Here is a 21,502-nt window from a genome sequence, read left to right on the forward strand (position 1 = left end):
TCCTCAAATGAACACGGAGACAAAGTTTGGGGTTTATAGGGATCATTATCCATGAGGGGAAGGAGGAGAGTGCAGGATTAGATAGAGGAAAAGGTCAAATTATGAGGCAGGACCTTGATATGTGCCTCCTACCTCTGCTCAGTCTCTGAGTGCTAGCGGCCCCCCTTCCCTGTCCCCTAAGGTTCAGCCTCAGGCAGAGCAGCCCTGCAGCTGAGGCTGCCCCTGAATACTTCCTTGAGGGGGTCCTGGGTGGTGCATCTCCAAAGAGCTCAGTAGGGACCTGTTCTCAGAGGTTCCCAGGTATGAGAGATGTGCAAGCATGTCTAGACACAAAGATATACCTGGGCATGGAAGCTCCAGGTGGGCAGAGACAGCAGTGCAAGGCCTGGGAAGGGAGAAAGAGTAAGCCTTGGTCTCTCTCTGCCCTCCAGCAAAGTAAGCTCTGTTCCAGATCAGGTGCCTTTCAGCTGGACCCAGGTATCAAGACCCCAGGCCCAGAGCTCTGTCCCTGTGCTCATGGTCACAACCTCGCTGGGTCAGTGGAAGGAGGGTCTGCAGGCTGCAATCACATGACTCTGAAAACAAAGCAACGGTAGGAAGCTTGACCTCACTCTGCAGGTGAGGGGCATCATATCAAGCCCTGAGTTTTCCTCATTTGTTCACTTGCTAATCTACCCACCTATCTAACCACTATCCATCCATCCATTCATCTATCCATCCATCCACCCACCCACCCCTCCATCTACTCACTGAGTCTTCCTCCCTCACTTAACTCATGCATGTGCTCATTCATTCTGTCACTTGTTCTCTTATTTAGTCATTCACTCCTCTATTCAATAAGCACTGGCTGAGCACGAACTGTGTGCCAGGCCGTGCCCAGGGAACATGGGGGTCAATGAAACATGGTCCCAGCACTTGGTGAACTTCCAATTTACTGATCTGGGCAAGGCTGCAAATAACACAATTGGGGGCTCAGGGGAGGGAGAGCCGGGAGACCCAGGGAAACCTGGGAGGAGGGGCCCTTGAGCTAGACTTGCAGAAAAGAGGGCACTTCAACAAGGAGAATTTGGGAGATGGTGTTCAGGGGGAGCAGCACGAGTGGACATTCAGAGAGCTCGTGGGGGCAGGGAGTAGGCAGTTCGGGCGGGAGGAGGTGAGGCCGGATGACAGAAGCACTTCTTGTCACACCTGACCAGCACGTTTCTGGGTAACAGAGGACAAAGGCAACAAAGAGGCAGCCTTGCCTGTCAGGCTGGGCAGGTACGGTCTTTCCTACTGTGTGCTTGTGCGCACACTGCCCACCCTCCCCCCCCCCCCCCCCCAGCATTGCAATCTGCTGTTACTACAGAGGAGCAGCGGGTCCGGCAGTAGGATCTAGAGAGAGAAGGGCTTTAGAGACTCTGGGTAAGGCCAGCTTCGAGTGGAGCCGGGCTCGAGGGTGTGGGAGAAGCTGTCCCAGAGATCAGGGAGTTTGAGAAGAGAAGGCAGTCAAGGCCAACCACTGTGGAGCAGGCTGATGAGGAGGAGCTAAAGAAGGGACAGCAGGATGGGGAGCACATGGGGTAGAGAAGCAGGGAGTAGGGTTACCATATTTAGCAAGTAAAAATGCAGGACATCCAGTCAATTTTAATTTCAGATAGACAAAAAAAAAAATAGCATAAGTATGTCCCATGCAATATTTGGGACATACTTATACTAAAACATTATTTGTTGTTTGGCAGTTTATTTCAACTGGTGTCCTGTATTTTATCTGGCAAGGGAGAAAGTGGTTCTCAGGGAGGGTGAGTCACCTGGTTGAAAGAACTGTTTGGGGTGGGGGTGGGGCGGCTGGCAACCGTGAGCACAGAGAAGAGACCTTGGATTTTGCAACATGAGGGTTGATAGTGACCTTGGTGAGAACAGTTTGAGTGGAGTGAAGGGAGCAGCTTGCACAGTGATGTGTGTGTGTGTGTGTGTGTGTGTGTGTGTGTGTAAGGGCAGTTGAATCAGTGGGAACTGAGGAAGGGGAGGTCACAGTTGAAGATAATTTGAAGGGAAGAAGAGCGATATATTTCTTTATTTTTATATTTTATATTTTATTTTCTAAAATTTACATCCAAGTTAGTTAGCATATAGTGCAACAATGATCTCAGGAGTAGATTCCTTAGTGCCCCTTACCCGATTAGCCCATCCCCCCTCCCACAACCCCTCCAGTAACCCTCAGTTTGTTCTCCATATTTATGAGTCTCTGTTTTGTCCCCCTCCCTGTTTTTATATTATTTTTGTTTCCCTTCCCTTATGTTCCTCTGTTTTGTCTCTTAAAGTCCTCATATGAGTGAAGTCATAGGATTTTTGTCTTTCTCTGACTAATTTCACTTAGCATAATACCCTCCAGTTCCATGTAGTTGCAAGTGGCAAGATTTCCTTCTTTTTGATTGCCGAGCAATACTCCATTGTGTATATATACCACATTTTTTTTATCCATTCATCCATCGATGGATATTTGGGCTCTTTCCATACTCTGGCTATTGTTGATAGTGCTGCTATAAACATGGGGGTGCATGTGTCCCTTCGAACCAGCACACCTGGTATCTCATGGGTAAATGCCTAGTAGTGCAATTGCTGGGTCGTAGGGTAGTTCTATTTTTAGTTTTTTGAGGAACCTCAATGCTGTTTTCCAGAGTGGCTGCACCAGCTTGCATTCCCACCAGCAATGCAAAAGAGATCCTCTTTCTCTGTATCCTCACCAACATCTGTTGTTGCCCGAGTTGTTAATGCTGACCATTCTGACAGGTATGAGGTGGTATCTCATTGTGGTTTTGATTTGTATTTATTTCCCTGATGATGAGTGATGTTGAGCATTTTTTCATGTGTCGGTTGGCCATCTGGATGTCTTCTTTGGAGAAGTGTCTATTCATGTCTTTTGCCCATTTCTTCACTGGATTATTTGTTTTTTGGATGTTGAGTTTGAGAAGTTCTTTATAGATTTTGGATACGAACCCTTTATCTGATATGTCATTTGCAAATATCTTCTCCCATTCTGTTGGTTGCCTTTTAGTTTTGCTGAAAGAGTGATATATTTTGACCAGAGTGGCAGCACCCTGAGGGAGAGCTGATTATTAATTTTGGGAATGGGCGGGAGGTTGAGCAGGAGCTGAGCAAGGAAGATCGGACAGGGAGACACTAACTGCACACCGGCAAGGACAAGACCCACGGAAGGAGTCCCCAGGGTGGGCCTGGGAGTGGGAGCTCAGGAAGGGGGTCAGAGGGTCCAGGGGTGGGTGGTGGGGTATGGGGATGAGATGAAGGCTGCCTGCTTTGCCTGGGGTGGGGGAGGGGAGAAGGGAGTTGAGCCAGTTGTGCCAGATGGTCTGTTTTCTCAGCGAAGCGAAGCGGGAGCATCTGCTCAAAGATGAGTATAGGGTAGCTGGGAGTAAGGACAGTGTGGCATGATGACCCGGAAAAGGGAGGAGCAGCTCCTACAGTCCTCCACGCGTGTGGAGTGCGTGGGTGCAACAGTGTGTGGGGGGGATGTGACGTGAGGCAGAGTATGTGTGTGGTATGTGGCATGGGTGTGTACGTGTGTGAGGTGCATGTTGTGTGTGTGTGTGTGTGTTGTATGCTGGCCCAGGTGCTCCCCCTCTTCTGCCCAGCGCCTAAGAAGAGGGCAGAGAGCATCTGTCTCCCAGGGGAGGGGTGGCTGCACGGGGACAGTCACAGGCTGGCACTAGAAGGCTAGCAAAGCAGGGGTGTTTATCTGGTGTCAGCAAGGGAAGGGGCTGCTTACACTCACCCCGGAAATCTGAGGCAGAGCCTCACATGAACCCAGTTTCCAAATCCAGTGTCTCTCCAGTCCTCCTCCTCCTCCTCCTCCTCCTAGTTCCTCTGCATTGGACTTGGCTGTGCCCGAGGCACTCTGCTTTCCGTCAGCTCCTCAGTGCTCACAGCGGCCCCATTACCTCTGTTTTGTACTTGAGGATCCCGAGCTGCCCACTGGGAGGCACTTGGAACCAATGTCTCCCAGCAGTGCTGGGCGGGAACCCTCGGGAGTAAAGCCCAAGTCCTTTCCCTCCACAAATGGGGTCTGCCTCCAGCCGACTCACAGCAGACCCATTTCATATATTCCGAATGAAGGGGAGGTCAGGGCACCTGGGGATCTGATTTGCCCAGGGTTTCCCTGGACAGAAGCCTTACACGTGGATTTCCCTGGATCTCTGACTTCGGAGAAGAAAGGGGGCCTTTGCCTGACACAGTTTTAATAAGCAGCCTCTGGGGCCTCACCCTGATGAACCTCTGTGGAGGCCTGGACTTCTGGGCTAACGGACCTCCGCCAGGAGCCAGCCCACCACAGCCTCCCTCCCTGAGGCCTCACACCTGCAGAGGGCCTGGACTGTGCCTCTCCACACACACCTTCCCCTCACCTTCTGGAACTCCTCTCCCAGCTCCACCCAAGGGCAAAGGGCAGGGAAAACCCAGCTCATTCCACCCCTCCCCTCCTAGCCCTGCCCTCCCCCCCCCCCCCCCCCGCCCCACCCCATTGACTGGCCAAGCCTCCGTTTCCCGGGTTGTGCAGCAGAGGTGAGGATTCTGTCCTGTTTTGTCTAGAGGATGTCTGCAAGCGAGCAGGAAGTTCTTCTGAACCCAGCTATCCGGAGGGGCTCACCCCTGCCCTGCTTTTTCTGCACATTCTTGGCCCTGCAACCAGGGGGGTGTTTCTCTCTGGGACAGGCTGGATTCTGGAGTTGGTAGGCCATGAAATAACATGTTTTCCGGAAAAGTACCTTCCTTAGAGGAAACCACTTGTTCCAAGGAATAGAAAAGGGTCATTGTGCCTTGCCAGGTCCCCTCTCTCCCTAGAACATGACACTTAAAAAAAAAATCAGACACAACTAGACGCACCTACCCACAGATGCGTTTGTCTGGTTCATTTGTAATAGTGAAAAGTTAGAAGCAGCCTATTCGGGAGAGGGCTGATCCAGCAAATCCTAGCACAGCCTTAACATGGAACACAGGCTCGAAAACAATAAGGTACATTCAAGCTCATTAACATGAAAGGACATTTGTCATGTATCAGTGAGTAAGAAATGGAGTAAATTAGAGAACTACACATGTGCCGTGTGTAAAATTGTGTTTTTGAGAGAATACGCTTGGCTGCATCACGGAGGAGCGGGACACGCCCGGGTGTGGACTAGTGATTGTCTCTGGGGGAGGGGGACCATTTGTAGGGTTTCAAACGTTTTCCCTTTTTGTTTATCTGTGTTTCCTGCAATGAATGGTTTGCTTTTGAATAAGAGAAACAAGAACCAAAGAAAAAGGAATAAAATTTATTTTTTTAAATGTTTATCTTTTAGAGAGAGAGAGAGAGACAGAGCATAAGCGGGGGGGGGGGGGGACACACAAATAGAGAGAGGGAAACAGAATCCGAAGCAGACCCCAGGCTCTCAGCCATCAGCACAGAGCCCGACATGGGGCTCAAACCCACAAACTGTGAGATCATGACCTGAGCTGAATCGGACACTAACCAACTGAGCCACTCAAGAGCCCCTAAAATTTATTTTTTCAATTATAATATAAACCAACTCCAATCTGAGTGGAGATCCAAAACCATAGTCAAACACAGACATAGAAATGGTAACAAATTCTTAGGACAGACACACAGACAGGGATAGACACACACACACACACACACACACACACACCTCTTCTGCCTCATTCACATGGGTAGGGTGGGCAAGCCTGGGGAGCAGGGGCATGGTTGTTAAGTTTCCAGAAAATGCCGGGATCTGGGTGTGAAGGTCACTGTCAGAAGTTCTGGGCCCGAGGGGTGTGTTTGGGTAGTGGAGTTTGTATAGGGGGTGTCCAGGGACTCGGCTTAGCCTGCAGGAGAGGCCTGGCTGTCCACACATGCATCCTATGTCGGTTGACAGCGTGTGGATCCTGGTCTTCGGCCACAGAAACTACCAAGACAACTAGTTCCCCCTCCCCCAGTGGTAGAGGAGATGACAGGGCCCTTGGCTAGGAGAGGCTTCCTTATCACCACTTAGGACTTCCAGGCCAAAGCCTTTCTGGCTGCCCAAAGTCCCCACTTAGGTGGTGCATCATATGAAAAGGCCTCCTATCCCCAAGAATGTCTGAGATGCAGGCTCAGCAGCAGAGCCTCTGAGCCCCACCTTCCCTGGGACCTTTCCTCCTCCCCATGGTTGCTGCCTCTTTGTTGCCTTTGTCCTCTGTTACCCAGAAACGTGCTGGTCAGTTGTGACAAGAAGTGCTTCCTTCTCCAGGAGCTAGCTGTCCTCACCAACTCCCGGCCGAACTGCCTACTCCCTGCCGCCACGAGCTCTCTGAATGTCCACTCATGCTGCTCCCCCTGGAACACCCTCTCCCAAATTCTCCTTGTTGAAGCGCCCTCTTTTCTGCAAGTCTAGCTCAAGGGCCCCTCCTCCCAGGTTTCCCTGGGTCTCCCCGCTCTCCCTCCCCTGAGCACCCGATTGTGTTATTTGCAGCCTTGTCCAGATCAGTAAATTGGGGGTTCACCAAGTGCTGGGACCATGTCTTGTTGACCCCCGTGTTCCCTGGGCAGGGGCTGGCACGCGGTCATCTGCAAGAGTAATTCCCCTTTGGGTATAATATGACATTCACAGGTTTCGGGGATTAGGACGTGGACATTTTTGGGAGACCATTTTTATACCTACCACAGGTACCAAGAGCCTGAAGGTGAGAACAGAGCCCACACAGGAGCCTTGTAAGGAGTTTAGATGTATGTCTGAGAAAGATCCCTCTGGGGCCCAGGTGGGCAGTGGTGGGGTTAAGGACAGGGAGACCAGGCAGAGAACATTACAGTGGTAAAGCCTGTGCTTTTGACTTCATATGCTTCTGCATTGTTGGAATTTATTTGAACGAGTGTTGCTTTTTATTACGTGTAAAAATATTTTTTTAAAGATGGTGCAAAGGTTAAGAAAAGCAAACTTGGCTGCTACTGTTCAGAAAATAGCTGTTATTTCCAAAAAGAGCTCTCTCCGGGCTGAGGAATGCTGGAGCTCCACTTAGCAGGAACATTCCAGACGCAGATGAACAAAACTGATTCCTGTTTCTGTGTGAGCTCAGCTGGGGAATGAGGAGCATGAATCCTCATGGAAATGTGGAGTCATCCAAGACCTCCTGGCCTTTAACAGATGTAACAGTTCCGAAGATCTGAAGCTCAGAGTGGGGACCTGACACATTCCTCTACATTTTGTGGCAGTGCCAGACTGAAATGCAACTTTCTGGCCCCCATTTCAGTGAACTTTGAACTTGCACACAATTCACACTCCCCTTTTTATAATTCATGACTTTCACGTGAGGAATATAATTTTCTGTGTTCTACTGCCTAATCCTAACTAGGTGTAGAATGATTCTACTTTAAACCCAAGGTCTTGTTTCCATCTTGACGCTCCAGCTCTTAAAAGGGACAGGCACCGGCAGACAGTCCAGAAAAGTGGCCAGGATGTATGGAGTCTGGGGTTTCAGTCCTTGCTCTCCCCCTCGGGCTCACATTAGAAAGGTGTATCAGGTGTGTGGATGGCCTCTATGTGTCCGGCTCCTAACCCTCTACAAGCTGTCCCAGGTTTGCAAAGCTCTCCTGCAGCATTGTCTCAAGTGTCTCCCACAACACAGGAGAACAGCATGAGCTGTAATGAACTTGCAATTTACAAGTGAGGAAACCAAGACAGAAACCTATGAGATCTGCCCCAAGTCACTCAGCAATTCGGTTGCAATGTACACGACAGAATTGCATGTCCTTATTCTGTCTCCTTCAGCCAGAGCTTCCTTTTATATCTGTTGTATTTTCTGTTTCCAAGGTAGACTTGTTTGATGATAAAGATGGGCTGCTTGACAAAGTTTGAAAATCAGTGATCCAGAGTAATGTTTCCAAATTTCCAACCGATGCTAATATTCAGCAGCCAAGATTAACAAATTGCAATTTCCAGGAATTCTCAAGATTTCTGAAATCATAAATCATTCCACATTTTTCATGATACTTATCTACATGCTTTTAAATGAGTGACCATAATGATAAACCGTGAATAATTTTCTGATAGTATGATGCTGAAAGTTCCAGAAGTTTTCAGTGAATAACACGATTTTATATTATTATTATCATGAACCAATATACTGTGACAAGATTATTTTAATAACATGTAAAACAGATCTCTACCTGATACAGACACTGGGTATAGAAAGAGATAAAAGGAAGGGAATGGTAACAACACAAAATCAATGCCAAATAAAATCACTTGAAAGTTGAAAGAGAATACCACAAATATTTGATATTTAAAAGTTATCATTTACAAAATGAACTTTAAAAACACAAAGCATAAATTGTTCCACCTGATAGTCTTGATATTTGCTTTGAGACAAGTGTTCCAGATGTAGAAAATTTTCTTTCATTTTGCCCTAATGTTGGTTGAATTAAGACTGTGTCCCAAACGTCTTCGAGTTTAGGGTACATGTTGTTTCAGAGAAGTTTATTTTCTTTTTTAATGATAAACCATGTTTCTCTGCTTGCCTTAGTCTTGATTTTGCTGTTGAAGTCAATATTGCTGTTGCCCATTCAGACTTTCGAGTAGTTTCTGATTTCCCGTTGGCGTGTTTGACAACACCAATCACGTCGTATTCTTTTTGCCTCTCTCCTGTTGAGTATTAACAAAGAACTGTAGCATAGTGAATACTCAAACACTTGGAAATGCCAGCCATCATTATAGGGAAAAATTACATTAACATTCAAACCCACTAGGAAGATTAATAACATTATGTAAAAATTGCTTATTGAAATTGCCAATAGAAGGACTTATTTGGCCTCAAAATTTGTTATTTTTTCTAACACCACTCATAGGACTCATATAAGTATCTGATGTGTATAAAGTTACTAATATTTTATTTGTAAAAATGACTTACTGTTAGCAGCAGACCAGTCCACAAACACACACTTGGAATTAGTATATGCTGGTAAACCAGCTCTCTGGGGGCAAAATAAAAGCCCTGATATATAGCACTTGCCAGTGTCTGAGGGGAGGTATAAATACTCCCACCATGGTCAATTTCAAGCTACCAATGTGATGTCACTGAGCGTTGGAAAGAGATGCACACAACCGGCCCTCTGGAGCCTGTGCAAACCGGCTCCTGTACACCGCTGCTTATGACATGGCAACAGCTGCAGTCAAGTCCTGTGATTCTTCCGCTCAGGAACTGTCTACCTTAATTCTCCAATGCATGCTTCAGTGTTTTCTACGCTTGCTTCTGATTTGACATCAGTGGATTCATTTGTGTGAGTGTGTGTGTGTGTGTGTGTGTGTTTAAGCAGGCTTCATGCCCATTAGGGAACCCAATATAGGGCTTGAACTCACAACCCTGAGATCAAGACCTGAGCTGAGATCAAGCGATGCTTAACTGACTGAGCCACCCAGGCGCCACGATATCAGTGGATTCCTTTGAACTAGTGACATCTCTATGTTGATCATTAAGGTTTTTTGGTTGTTGTTTTGGTTTGTTTTTTTGCTTTTCTATCCTAAAATAGCAGGTGGTATTTAGTTTTATTTTTTCAGAGTAAAATATAAACACAACAACCAGTCCTTGAATTGATAAAGTAAATCTTTTTTAAAAATTGAAGAATAGTTGACATTTATAATTATTATAAGTTTATTTATTTATTTTGAGAGAGAGAGAGAGCAGGGGAGGGGCAGAGAGAGAGGGAGAGAGAGAATCCCAGGCAGGTTCCGCGCTGTCAGCACAAAGCCTGATGCAGGCCTCAAACTCACGAACCGTGAGATCATGACCTGAGCCAAAATCAAGAGTTGGACACTTAACCAATTGAGCCACCCAGGTGCCCCTAGTTGACGTTTATTTTGTTAGTTTCAGGTGTATAACATAGTGATTCGACAATGATCTATATTACAGAATGCTCACCACAGTAAGTTATTACACAGTTATTACAATATTATTGACTCTATTCCCTATGCTGTACTTTTCATCCCCATGACTTAACTCATTTTATAACTGGGAGTTTGTACCTCTTAATCCCCTTCCCCTGGTTTGCCCCTCCCCCACTCTATCATTAAGTTTTAATTCTCATGGGAGAAAACTTTTCCCAGTTTTTCTAGATTTCTCAACTTATTTTAATGAGGATTTGGGCTTCGGAAAAACATAACATTTCTGAGAAATGCCGGGAAGGAATTCTTGCACAGAAATGCTAATCGAGAAGATCTGAGTTAAAAAACCCATTTGCTTGAATGATCATGATTCCACTGGATACATATTTTTTTGGTCCCAATTTTGCCCACAGGTCATTAATCTTATTTTAGGGGATTTTAATTGTGGGATCCTATTCAATTTGGTGTCAAGTTTAGTGATTTTGCAGAGAGGCTGACCACCAGGGTTGGGTCATTAATCATTGGACCTTGTTGTATCTGATCTCGGGCACATGTGGCGCAAGCTGGTTGTCAGCACAGTTAGTTGTCCCCCAGTCTCAGTTTCCCCTTCTTCCTTATTTTTTGAAAATTTTATTTATTTTGAGAGAAAGAGTGAGGGAGGGGCAGTGAGAGAGGGAGAGAGTCCCAAACAGACTCTATGCTGTCAGCACAGAGCCCCACATGGGGCTCGAACTCAATGAACTGTGAGATTATGACCTGAGCCGAAACCAAGAGGCAGCTGCTTAACCGACTGAGCTAGCGGGGCGCCCCTCTCCCTTCTTCCTTATTATTAGAAAAGGGACAGCAACAACATGGCGTCCATTGGATTTAGGAATGACCAGTGGAAGTGGTGTGCAACTTCTGGGGAATGTCCTGAAGTAGAGAAGGAGTACTGTTCTTTGCCTTTCTGCCTTCCATCTGGCCAGAATGTGGATGTAATGACTGAAGAAAGTCACACTGGACAGTAAAGTGACCTTGGAATGGAAGCCCCGCATGGTGGAACAACAAGGTAGAAGGAGCCTAGGTTTCTGGTATTGTGGGGGCACCATACCTTGCCTACTTCCAGACTTGTACACCAGAGGGAAATAAACCATCTTATCTAAACCGCTGTTGATAATGAGGTTTCTATCACTCTCAGCTGGAACAAATGAAACAGCATACTAACCCACTTTTCTTCTTCCTATTGAAAGCACAGCCCACTAGTAAGAGGCTAAGAAAGGTCAGTAATGGAGTAAGATCAATGAAAGACCTCAGCATTATTCAGAGACTCAGGAGGCGTCTGGGAGGATGTTTTACCTAAAGGTATGGATGATATAATTTGTAATATAGGAGGCTGTGGCTCCCTGGGTGCTTGCTGAGGGGTTGCCAAGAAGACAGATACGTAAGTAAACTTCTGTGCTGCTCTGAGCTGGTTAGCCTGGGAAAAGAAGTTTTCAGACTTCTGATGCTTCTTCACAGGATCTATTCACAAATGTCTGATCTTAACCTTGTAGCAATCAGAGTCCTGGAAGGCATAGAATGTACTTTATTGACAGCCGGCTGGGAGTGTTAAGTACCAGCTGAAGACCTAGGGGGTTCAACACGGGGAAAAGATTAGGGGAGGTGGATGGTGCGGATCTGAGAGCCACTTTCACACATCAGAATAAAAAAGAGATTAGGCATCTTCTTGGAGACTCCCAGTCCCAAACCAGGACCCGTGGTGGAGGGTGCGAATTCTGCCCTAAGTTACAGGGAAGCCTTTCTCCCAGGGCTGGAAGGAGGTGGACAAGGGGAGTGCCTCTCCTCGGTTGTGGGTATTAAAGCAGAGGTTGTTGCAGAAAGGATTCGTTAACTGAGCAGAGCTCCTGAATTCCAGTCTCCACATTGGTGCCTGCCCATAAAGCTTTCCAGGTCTGAGGAAAGGAAACAGGGTGGTGCATTTTTTATAAAGCTAAATATTTGCAACTTGAAGTACGCTTCCTTTATTCTGAGATTATGTTCTTTATTAGTTTTGTTTTTATTATTCTGAGATCGTGTTCTATTTTGGGGGTGCTAAAATGTTTTTTTGTTGTTAGATAGCAGGTGGTATTTGTTGTTATTTAACATCCTAAATCAACAAAATCAAATATTGACTCCATGTAAGTCTCCATCAAAAAAAAAAAAAAAAGATTTGCATGACTGTGAAATCTGGAAATCTGGTAACCACTGGCAAGATGGACCATACGACCCTCAGATGGTCTTGGAGTTGACCTTTCAAGGAACTGTAGTTTATATGAGTGGCCACTAGATGACACTCTTGTCTATTTCCAGCAATTACATAATTTCATCATGCGCATAGAGAAATAAGAAATGGTATCCACTTGCCTTAAAATAGATAAAGTATCCATTTTCCCACACATCACTACTTTGGATAAACACTAATTTTTTATTAGCATTTGAAAACAAAACTAATTTTCAAGGTTCTATTCTTAAAATTGAAATGATTACTTTCCTAAATGCTCTCTTTAACTCTGCAGTGTTGTCAGAAATTTGGTGCACTTAAAACAAACTCTTTCTCTCAGTCAAGAGCCTTTTGTGAGCATCTCGACTACTGATGTCTTTATTCACGTGAGCAGGGACTACGTCATGTCCACCAGAGCACACTAGATGTGCTGGACACATCTAGCACGATGCCACAGAAATACGATGCTAATAATCTCAGTTTGTCTAGTGGTTTACACTTTCCAGTGCTCTTACAGTTTCCTCCCTCTCAGTGGGAATTCAGGTTGCAGAGAATGACCTTTTTTTTTTTTTTTTTTGGCTTCTGCATTTCTCTCTCTCTCTTTTAAAATTTATATTCAAGTTGGTTAATATGTAGTGTAGTCTTGGCTTCAGGGATAGAACTCAGTTATTCAAGAGAATGACCTTTTCTTTGTCCTTCTAGTGACTCTAATGCACATTCTTCATAGTGAAAACTTTGTACCTCATTCATTAATTCAACAAATATTTATTTGAGCATGTTAGTTACTATAGCAATAAACACAACAGATGAAGTCCATTCCCCCACGGAGTGGACATTCCAGTGGGAGACAGTCAATAAACAAACAAATGAAGAGATTGTTTGTCAGGTGGTAAAGAGTGCTATGGGGGAGAATAAAAGCTTAGGGGGATGGGAGGGTGTCCATCTTAGGTATGTAAAGAGGGGGCCTTTACGCAAAGACCTGAGTGATGTGAAGGACAATACAGTGTGATGATCTGGACAAAGCACATGCCAAGCCTTGTAACAAAATGGAACTGGGAAGTTTGACATCAAGAAAGGAGCTCAGAGTCAGCTGGAGGGGAGGCTGAAGAGGTAGACAGGACACCGACTGTGTGGGAATTGAGATTTTATTCCCAAATGTGACAAGGGGCCATTAGAGGGTTTTGAGCTGGGAAGAAGCATGCTTTGAAATGTGAAGAATGGCCTGCAGGGAAGCATGTGCACCAACTGAAGCGGCTCCATTTGAATATATTTTGAAGGAGGCAAATATAACTCCCTGCTGCATTGGATGTAGAGGGCGGGGGAAGAGTCAATGAGGATGATCCATAGGTTCTTGGGCTGAGTAACTAGGTAGGTGGTGGTGCCCTCATTTACTTAGATGGGGAAAAATGGGAATGGAACAAATTGGAAGAAGGGCACTGAGAAACTGAGAGGTCTATTTTGGACTTACTAGATTTGAGGATTTATTATACATCCAAATACAGATGTCAAATAGGCAGGTGGTTATTCAAGTCTGGACTTTGGAGGATGGGTCGGGGCTGGCAAAGTTGCTGTGAGATCCATTCTTGTGGACCTCTGCTATCTGGGCAGCTTAGATACAACAGGGTCTTTTTAATTTGCTCCATTGGCACTTAGAAATTTGGCCTGATCAGGGTGCCTGGGTGGTTCAGTCGGTTGAGAATGTGACTCTTGATTTTGGCTCAGGTCATGATCTTGCAGTTTGTGGGGGATTGAGCCCTGTATTGGGCTCTGTGCTGATAGTGTGGGGCCTGCTTGGGATCCTCTTTCTCCCTTTCTCTCTGCCCCTCTCCCCCTCAAAATAAATATATAAACTTAAAAAATTAACAACAAAAAAAGAAATTTGGCATGATCTCATAATATCTTCACTGCATTTCAACTGGAATATTTAGTAAATTCTACATTTATCAAAGCTGTCAGACATAAGACCAATATGTTTCAAAACATACAGAGCATAGGGGTGCCTGGGTGGCTCAGTCGGTTAAGTGTCTGACATCGGCTCAGGTCATGATCTCGTGGTTCGTGAGTTCCAGCCCTGTGTTGGGCTCCATGGTGACAGCTCAGAGCCTAGAGACTGTGTCAGATTCTGTGTCTCCCTTTCTCTCTGCCCCTCCCCTGCTCATGCTCCCTCTCTCTCTCTCTCTTGCTCTCTCTCAAAAATAAACATTAAAAAATATTTTTACAAAGCATACAAATTTACAATTTTCTACACTTGATCTTAGCCAAAAGGCCGAGAAGTGATTCAAGATTACAATTTTCTATTAAATTGACTTAACTAAGTTATAATTTAAAAGTTGCTTTGCAGGGGCGCCTGGGTGGCGCAGTCGGTTAAGCGTCCGACTTCAGCCAGGTCACGATCTTGCGGTCCGTGAGTTCGAGCCCCGCGTCAGGCTCTGGGCTGATGGCTCGGAGCCTGGAGCCTGTTTCCGATTCTGTGTCTCCCTCTCTCTCTGCCCCTCCCCCGTTCATGCTCTGTCTCTCTCTGTCCCAAAAATAAAAAAAAATAAAAAAAAAAAAAAACGTTGAAAAAAAAAAATAAATAAAAGTTGCTTTGCTTCTGAACGATAGTTGTATCAACCTGAGAGAGCTTTCCTTGAGCTGCTGGTGAGACCAGCATGGTCCAGACAGAAGCAATCCCCTTCTAGGACTTAGTCTTAAGGAAATAATCAAAGAAATAGATCAAGTTTTCTGAACAAAGATGTACATCTCACCATTATTTACAAGAAAAATATTGGAAAAATAATTGTTCATCAGTAAATGGCATATTCAATAACTGTGGCATATCATAAAATGGAAAATTATACACACTAAAAAGATGTCAACAAAGAGTTTTTGGTAACATGGTAGGGATGGTTATGCTATAAAATTAAATGAGTCATAAGCTATAAATGTACACATACAATATAATCTCAATTACATAAAAATATCTATGTGTAAAAATGAGCACAGGGAAATTACTTCACACTTTTTAGAGCAGCTAACCATAGGGGATGGAATCACCTCTTACAGTGCTTTGCTTTTGTCCAACCTTCCTACAATGGGCATGTGTTATTTTGTAGTCTGAAAAAAATATATAAATCATTTGGATTGAAAACAATGAAAAAGAAATGGGAAAATGGAAAGAACTAGCATTGGCCTGGGAATCAGAAGGTAAGGATTTGGGACCAGAGTCCTGGCTGACCCTTTGAACAGGGAAGAATTTATTCTTTCTTTGAGCCTCAGGTTTCTTACCTGCAAAATGTGGCTGGGAACCCAGCCTGTCTCCTTTCTTGAGTTGATGTGAAGATCTAGCAATTATGCCAGCAAAGGGGCTGATCTTACAGATTATGCCAGCAAAGACTGTAGGGTCAATGTCCTGCCTTTCCCACCAGTGCAGAGTTAGTGGGGGAAGGTAACTGAAGGGGAAGGGAAGTCCACAGACACAGTAACTCCTCTGAGCACTCTGTCCTGGCCCCAAGGAGTGGGTCTCCAGCATCCCCTGGATGTGGGCCCAATCCTGGCGCATTCATGCCTTAGAGCTTTGGTGGTAAGATGGAAGAGACCTCAGTGATCATCTGATAATAACACTTCTCTTATGATTGTATTTATTGAAAATTTACAATGTCAGGCACTGTGATTGGTGCCTTTTACAAATTTTGTTCATCAGTTACACCCAACAAATATTTATTGTGCACATTCTATGTGTCCTACCTAACTCCATTTTTATGTGGCAGGATTTCTCCACTCCCTACCCCTTCTGTAGGGTCCATCACATATCAACTCCCTCTTTTGGAGAGAGTAAGACTCATAGCAAGCTGGGTGGCAGGAGTTGACCAGGAGTTAACATAAGCTGAAGCACAGAAAGAGACAGAGACTTCTTTGGCATAATAACGTATACATGATATACTAAGAGACAACCTGGGCTGTGGTAAAAGCCTGACTGTCTCATGGGTTCTTGACCTTGAGGCTGTACTTCATGACTTTTTGCCTTCATCTCCTTCATGTTCGTGCATTTCAAATTGTTTCTGTCTCCATCCAAGAGATAACAAGACGGCACTCAATGATCGATAACCAGAGACAGATGCAGGTGGCAAGGGGAGGCTCCAGTGGGAGGGAGTGGGCGTGGTGGTTAAAGGAGCACAGAGATTGGGGGTAAAGGGGGAGGGAGTCTAGAGGTAAGAGGCCCCCAGGCAGTCTGAGAGAGGGGTGCCTTCCTGGGCAGCAGCAAGGATTGAGAACAAAAGGTCGCCATGACCTTCTGAAATTAAGGCTGTAATAAGGAGGTCTCAGTTAGTTGAGGAAATTGAGGCTTAAAGAGGCAAAGCACAATGTAAGGATTATTCAGATTCTTATTCAGAGAAACCCAAAGAAAAAAAGAAAGGAAAGAAAAGATTAGGACATTAGGAGACAAGTGGAAGTTTCAAATTTGGAAATGAGCAGATATTTGATGATATTAATAAATTACTGATAAAATTTTACACATAATAGTATTATACCTTATGTTAAAAATTTCATTACTTTTGAGAGATATGCTGTTTTTTTAAATAGGTGTAAGGATACAGTGTCTGGGATTTGCTTCCAAATAAAAGTGGCATCAGAAAGTTGGATAAGGTTATAAATGAAAGATTGGTCATGAGTTGGCTATTGGTCATCAGTTGGCTGAGTGATGAATAGGATGTGATTGTTCACGAAACAATTCTACTTTTGCATATATTTAAATTGTCCATAATTTTGAGGTCAAGCAGGTGGTCTACATTTCTGTGGTTATTAAGTGATAAAGCTGGAAATGGAACCCAGGGCTGTTTGTCTCCAAAGCCTGTGTTCTTCATGACTGTGCTCCTCTACCTGTTTCCAGTCCATCCAGGCCGGGGTTGCTCCCTCCAGCATCCTCACACATGCTCTGCCCTCTGTTGGGATACCTCCTGAGTTAGGGCATCCCTTTGGAAGGTTCTTTTCCAAGATGAGCTGTACTGTAACTTCAATCTGCTCATCCTGTGTCTTGCTGGAGAAGTCTTCCTGACCACTGCCACTCCAGGCTAGGTTAGGTAGCCTCTCGTGGGTTTCCAAGGTGTTCTATGCTTCTTCATAGCACTCATCACACTTTTAATTGCTCCTTCAATGTCCATCTTCTCCTGTTGGCTCTAGGTCACTGCCTTCTTGCTTATTGCTTAGTCTGTTTGCTTTAGGTATAAGGATGCAGAAGGGGTTGACCCTTAGCATGGCCAAGTCACAATATGAGAATGACTTCCCTGGAGGTCTAGCATCCTGTGAGTCCCCAGGTCAGAGGACCCATAGAGTCCTCAGCCCTAAGCCCATGGCGCTTGCTTTGGATTAGAGAGATGGGTGGTGGGATGGGTGCGTAGGGAACACTGCAAGAATTAGATTATTTCTAAGGAGTTTGACATTTTAGAGGTAGCTGATGTCAGTTATCTTTCAGGGCAATAGAAAATGAAAAACAGTGAATGCCGGCGTGAGATGTTTAGTTTTGAGAACAAACTTACCACCTTGAGCCTCGTGGTGGAATTTTCTTAGTGAAAGAGTTGCTGCTTTGTCATTTTATCTGCTTCCTGCTTTTGTTTTGTGTGGAAAACTCCTGGGATTTGGCCAAAGGAACTGGAATGAAAAGTAATGACCCCTAGAATGCACAATGAATGTGGAAGAGCAGCGGGCATGTGCTGGGGAAGGTGCCCCATTCAGGAATCTCGGCAATATCAGGACTCCCAGCTGACTTTGTCATCTGGTTCTTAGGGGGTGTGAGGACACATGGCTTACAGAAATTGTCATACTTAACCATTTGGGTAAACAGTGTCTGATGGCAATGCTTGCTGTATTTCCTATGGTATTTTTTAAAGTTTATTTATTTTGAGAGAGAAATAGAGAGTGAGCGAGCGCGGGGGGGGGGGGGGTGGCAGAGCGAGAGAGGGAGAGAGAGAATCCCAAGCAGACTCCACACTGTCAGCACAGAGCCCGATGCGGGGCTTGAAGTCACGACTGTGAGATCATGACCTGGGCCGAAACCAAGAGCTAGACACTTAACCGACTGAGCCACCCAGGTGCCCCTCCTATGATAATTTTTAGTAATTTGTTCGTTATTGTTTCTTTTTATTTGGTAAATTCAAATATAAAACACATTTAAAGGGAAGCTCAATTTTGCTATTTCAGGAGATTAAGAGGTAGATTTTTTTTTTTTATCTTAAAAATAATGTGTGTTTTAGGGCACCTGGATGGCTCAGTCAGTTGAATGTCTGATTCTTAGTTTCCGCCCAAGTAGTGATCCCAGGGTTGTGGCATTGAGCCCTGAGTTCGGCTCCACGCTGAGCGTGGAGACTGCTTGGGATTCTCTCTCTCCCCCCCCCTCTCTCTCTCTTTCCCCCCCTCCCCCTTTGTCTCTCTCCCCTACTCATGCTCTCTCACTCTCTCGCTCTCTCAAATTAAAAAAAAAAATGTGTGTTTATTCTTCAAGAACTAAAATTTAGTTTTCTAATCCTCTGTATTCAGATTTTATTGCTATTTTCTATTTTTATTTGTGTTATCCATTATGAGAGTAGCATTTTTTACTTATAAAATGAAATTGATATCATTTTTATTGTGGTAAGGTATGCATAACATTTACCATTTTATTGAAAAAATTTTTTAATGTTTAGTTTTGAGACATAAAGAGAGAGCGTGAGCGCGCACACCAGTGGGGGAGGGGCAGAGAGAGAGGGAGACACAGAATCTGAAGTGGGCTCCAGGCTCCAGGCTGCTGGCACAGAGCCCCACGCGGAGCTTGAACTCATGAACTGGGAGATCATGACCTGAGCTGAAGTTCGACGCTTAACTGACTGAGCCACCCAGGAGCCCCAACATTTACCATTTTAAAGTGTATAGTTGAGCAGTATGAAGTACATTCACTTGTGCGGCCATCACCGGCATCTGCCTACAGGACTCTTCGTCTTCCAAAATGAAAACTCTTCCAGTTAAACATTAGCTCCTCATTTCCCTGTCCCCCAGCCCCTGGCAGCCACCGTTCTGCTTTCTGTCTCTATGAATGTTAATACTCTAGGTACCTCATATAAATGGAATCATACAGTATTTGTTTTTTTGGTGACTGGTTTCATTTAGCATAATGTCTTCAGGGTTCATCCATGTTATAGCAGGTGCCAGAAGCTTCTTCCTTGTTAAAGCTGAATTAATATTCCACTGAATGAGTATGATGATTTTTATTTAAAATTTCTGATTATGGCAAATTTCAAACATACCCAGGAGCATAGAGAGTGTATATTGTGCTCCCAGGCACCCATTACCCACTTGCAACAAGCTTATTTGTTTCATCTATACTTGCACACAGTCCACCTCCTACCTTCAGAAGCTAATTCCAAAAATATCATTTGACCTGAAAATATTCCAGGATGTACTTAAAAACGTAAGGACTCTGATTAAAGCTATAACTACATTACCATTATTACACCCCAAAACATTTAAGAGCAACTCCTTCATATCAAATATCAAATCAGTGTCCACATGTCTATATAATTTTCAGTATTTGCTTTGACTATATTTTCTTATATTTGTAACAGGCCCTCTTAAGCCTCCAAAGGTCTGGGTGGTGGTAGAGAAGGATGGTTGCAAATCAGAATAAGTGGGATTGGAACTAATCAGGCTCCAGGTAAACTTCATGTTCTTGAAAGAATCTTGTCCTCGCTTGTCTATTCTAGGCTGTCGTTTACTTCTCAAAGCACCAAGAGTAGTGAAACAATTGTCCTTTGCAGCTGAGCACCCCAAAGATTTAGCTTGTTATTTGTACTTTCTGTTCTGGATTTGGTGTCTCCTGCCCTTCCCTAGTTTTGAGATAGATAAGAGGATGGGCTCTTGAATGTACTGCTGACTGAATGTTGAATGCAGCTGTTAACTGCAACATGAAATCGAAAAGGCTTATACATGGAAAAGAAAGACAAAATGAAGGAGGAATATTGGAGGATACTCTAAGACAGACCCAAGGATAAGGATAAAATAAAGAAACTAGCTGAGCAATTCTTGTGACAGAACTTTGGCAGTAATCATTCCCCAGGGGAAGGGACATCATAAAAGAGAAGACCCAGGGTGGGATTTTTAGCAGCAATCCAAGGTAAAAGTTTCCTCTTTTGTTATTATAATAATTTTTTCATGTTTATTTACTCTGAGAGAGAGAGAGAAAGAGAGAGAGAGAGAGAGAGAGAGAGAGAGAGAGAGAGTGTTCACGAGTAGGGGAGAGGCAGAGAGAGAGGGAGAAAGAGAGAGAGAATCCCAAGCAGGTTCATGCTGTCAGCAAGGAGCCAGATGCGGGGCTTGATCCCACGAACCATGAGATCATGATCTGAGGCTAAATCAAAAGTTAGATGCTCAACCAACTGACCCACCCAGTCACCTCTGTTATTGTTTTATATTAAATTAGGGCTGCCAGATAAAACACAGGTTGCCCAGTATAATTTCACTTTCAAGTAAACAATGAATACTTTAAAAAGTTTATATATTTTATGTATATATTTATGAAAGCATTCATTGTTTACTTGAAATTTGAACTGAATCAGGCATTCTGTATATTGATTTGCTAAACCTGGCATTCCTCTCCCTCCCAGTAAACGTATGGGGACACTGCTTGTGAAACAGGACTTCGACTTTTAGGCCCCTTTGATTTCTTTCTTGGAAGATGGTTAAATTTTCTTTTCTTTATTCAGCCTCCTTATTCTGCAGGTCTACCTGATATTATAACATTATATTAAACAATTGACCTACTTTCCATTAGCACCAGCAGAATGTGAGAGTATTTATTTCCCTCTATCCTCATCCACGTCACATAGTATCATCAGTCTTTTAAGTTTTGTTAATCTTCAGGACAAAAAGTCTAAGAACTATCGGTTTAGAGCACTTCTTAAATGAGACAACCTTTTCTTTTGTGATGCCCAGCATCAAGGTTTGTTTCTAAATAATTTTAAATATTATTCTATATTGTAAAAATTTGCACAATGAAATGTAATGATTTATAACACATTAGCCGTTTTTAAATTTCCACAGTGGATTTCCTAGCTTCTTCCAGCAAAACTGAACTTTTCTGTGCATACTCAAGTCAACACCAAAGAATTTCAAATTAGCTTTAGCAAAAGCAAATATTTATATTTAAGAAGAAAATATTTTAACCCAGAACTCATTAAGATAAAAAAGCTAATAAACTGAAGATGTCTTGTTAGTTGATGCCCCTCGAGGCAACGTCTAGGTCAGATAACTTATACTGACTCAAGCAGTATTTCCACTAGCTTCATGCAACTGTATTTGTAATTACTGCAATAAGGGATTTTTTAAAAACCTAGTCTCTTAATCTACATTTCCACAAAAAGCTGTTGAAAGA

The 21,502-nt window shown here is 44.1% G+C and overlaps 1 pseudogene; it reads right to left on the reverse strand.

The window, feature by feature from the left end:
• Positions 1–14,320: 14,320 nt before the first annotated feature.
• Positions 14,321–14,401, reverse strand: LOC132663981 (U2 spliceosomal RNA; annotated as a pseudogene).
• Positions 14,402–21,502: the final 7,101 nt, after the last annotated feature.

Source organism: Panthera onca, chromosome D4 (genome assembly GCF_046562875.1).
Source record: "Panthera onca isolate mPanOnc1 chromosome D4, mPanOnc1 haplotype 2, whole genome shotgun sequence".
NCBI lineage: Eukaryota > Metazoa > Chordata > Mammalia > Carnivora > Felidae > Panthera > Panthera onca.